Source organism: Protobothrops mucrosquamatus, unplaced genomic scaffold (genome assembly GCF_001527695.2).
Source record: "Protobothrops mucrosquamatus isolate PMUCROS unplaced genomic scaffold, P.Mucros_1.0 scaffold_201, whole genome shotgun sequence".
Lineage (NCBI taxonomy): Eukaryota > Metazoa > Chordata > Lepidosauria > Squamata > Viperidae > Protobothrops > Protobothrops mucrosquamatus.
Genome location: NW_015386277.1, coordinates 645,931 through 649,468, shown reverse-complemented (window position 1 = coordinate 649,468; position 3,538 = coordinate 645,931).

Genomic DNA, 3,538 nt, shown 5'->3' with positions numbered 1-3,538 from the left:
ATGACCTTGTCATAAATATGAGTCATTTGCCAAGCATCTAAATTTTGATTACATGGCTGCAATGGTTGTAACTGTGAAAAATGGTCATAAGTCACTTTTTTCAGTGCTGTTATAACTTTGAATGGTCACTAAAAGAACTGTTATAAGTCGTGGACTACCAGTGCTTCCTAATCTTTAAGAATTACTTCTATACTTCCAAAGAAATTAAAAATAGTTCAGAATGAAAACATTAGTGATACAAAGTAACACATATCCCAGGTGCTCTGAAGCAGCTTTTTGTCTTTATTTCAAAATTCTGAACTGTATTATACATTGTGTGTACAAAAACACAGCCACATCAGCTGAGTTGTTAATATAAAATAATACCAGCCAATCAAATGTTTCCTCCTTCCACATGGCTATATCTATCCATGACACAGGAATAATAACTAATAATCTAGCTTAGAGACACATTAGATATGATGATATATTGATTCTTAAAGAACTATACAAATGACAAATATCTTCAGATACTGAGAGAAGATTGGAGACATTGTTCAAAGGGGAAAAAAAACAAAACACTTCATTGGGCATTTGTGGCATTTTAGTAATATCTGCCCATTTGCTCAAGGATTACATTTCTGTGGCTTCCACTGGTTTTTGAATCTTCAGATCTCCCACATATCAAAATGTAAATAGCAACATAAAAAGAACAAATAAAACAGCAAAATATGTATGTATGCTTCATTAAATGTATCAATAATAGTCCTTATATTTAATACCTATATACTAACTTAAATTGTAAGTCACAATGTTTAATTGTATTAATAAATTAATTTATCCATTAATTCAAAGAACAGAATAAATATAAATTATACCATAATTTAAGCAAGACATAAAATTGGGAATCACAGACTTAGGACTGAAAAGAAAATGCCAACTGCCCTGACTACCTTGGCTGTAGTCAGTAATAAAAGGCAACTGAAACCCAACAACCCTGCAGTCACAGTTTTATTTTAAACCACAAATGGTCAAAGACATTGATCTTTCTTGTTGTCTAAGGATATTGTTAAAATTGGCACCATAAATGTATGTTTACAAAAACACAGTATTATTAAATTCTACAAAACGTATTTTTAAAACTAGAACCCAAGTTTTAAAGAAAATAATGCATATATAGGAGAACTGCAATAGAAAGAAATCCAGCCATTTTAATTCAAATGAGACATTCCAGAATGTCTAACCCTCTTACAGCAACTTCATACTTAGTTCAGGATGTTCTTAAAGTGTTCCACAATTCAGAGCAAGCAAGTGGTTATCAAGGAAGCTAGTAAATCACCTGATTCCATTATAAAATCAATTACTGCAGCACATTTCTTTTGCTACACAACCTAGAGATAGCAAAAGCATATTACATAGCTGCTGCAAGGTCAAGAAATCTAAAGGCACTTTAAAATGTGGCTTAAATTTAGCTCAACATTGTATTTGTATTAAAGGAAATATTTTAAATAAATCTAAATAATTACCTTCTTTGGCTGATTGGGATATTTGATGGATAATCTCTGCAACTGGTCTGATGTATGGCTGCAAGATAGGAGATCCGAACAGCAGGTCGAACGGCCCAGCCTCTTCATTAAAGAAGAAATAATGCTGCAGCCACAGCCACACATTGACTTGCTCATCAGATGAGTTTATTCCTTAAGAAATCAGTACTGGTACTGGCCCATAAACAACCAAAATTGGCTGACTGCCTCATTCTGCAGCTTTCTGGCAAAAATTAATACTGCAAAAAAATTTAAAAATTGGTTCTCTAAAGCTGATGCTAGCCACTCTCTCTACGCTAAGCAAAGCTTGCAATTTTAAAGTGCCTTTTATAACTACACTTTCCATGAGAAAAGCAATTTTGATAATGTCTACTGCTTTGTAGAAGAGCTATTAACTAAAGTAACAGACGCTATACAAGTAGTTTGTTGTTTTGTAGCTTCATGTCTGCAATGACATTCTCTGTCCAAGTTATTCCCGCTTTGAAAGCTCAGTCCTTAAGCAGCCAACAGAAAATAACCACGCCCTGTTCTGTTCCCATATTCACTATGCAAGATCCGTCTAATATCTAAAAAAAACTTCTTTGGCATTGGTAGGAGTAGAAACTGTGAGCAATTTAAATTACAATTGAAATATGATTTGCAAGAACACCTGCCACTTAAAGTGTTTAATAGATAGAGTAGCTATCCATTACACTTAAGAATGATTTTTTTTGCTCTTAAAACTTTGAAGTTCTGCCTTTGTTACAAACATAACTGTACTTAAACTTAAATTAAAAAGAGTAAAGCTATTTTCTAAATATAAAACTGAGCAAAGAGACAATTTAAAGCAAGACATCACAATAACAAAGAGGGAAACAAATTTCAGCTAAAGAAAACCCAAAGCAATAAAACATAAGATCCTTGCAAAGAAAATATAGTATTGTTATGCAATGCCAACTTAGAAATATGCTTGCAAACTATATCATACAAGTTGGAAAGAAAAGCAAACAAAAATAACATGTCCTTTGTATACAAAAGCGCTGATAAAATATTTAAAAATTGGCCTAAATAACAGTATTTTTTCAAATTTCACTTAAGTGAATTATAATTTAAAATAAATGCATACAGAAAACTTGAAGCAGTACTAAATGAAAAACCCTATATACTAAAAGATAACATACTGTCCTTTAGCTATTAAAAGCAATGCATTTATTTCATTTAATGCAGCATACATTAAAGCATTTGCAAAGAGCGCACTCACGTTAACAAAGATGCTCAACCCAACTACAGTATAATCACACTTGAAATAATTGTCATTTACACGGATGGCAGTATTAGCAGCTATCTACAAAACCTTAGTCATCAGATAATTTAATAAGCAAGGGACCGGACAGCAGCTTAAGCACACATATTTAAGCAAAACTTCTTGTTTTCACTCTGCATCAAAAGCTATATTTGTTCTGCCTCCTCCCCTCCATACAGACTGGTTACAGCTATATTGTGCCAGCATTGCTTCTTCCTTCAACCTTGCTCTGCCCTTTTGATATTCACATTTTTATTAATTCATTTTCCAGTAATATTTAAATTCAAGCAGCCAGTGAAAATTAAATTTAAGAAGCCTTTTGTATAAAAAGATTCTGCATGCAAACAAGCAAATAATGCAGTAACCTTTTACTCGCCTGCTGGAGGTACTGTCTGCTGCATAGAATTTTAAATCCTCATCTGCAGATGCAACTGAGCTGGTATTGCCAAGGACTTTGCTCTTCCTGTGCTGATTCTACACAGCTATTCATCAGAGAAAAACATTACAGGGAAAATGTAAAGTAATATAAAGTGGAATCACTCAAGATGACATGAAACAGGTCAACTTTGAAAAAGTCAACTGCGTCTTGCCTAGTCACATTAATGAGCTAATAAAGTATTATTCCTTATGCAGGTTTGCACTGATATGCAGCACATGAAATCACGGAAAGCTAATAAAAACGTGCAGAATTAAAGTTCATTGATCATCCTTAGCCTAATAACTTAAAAGTGTC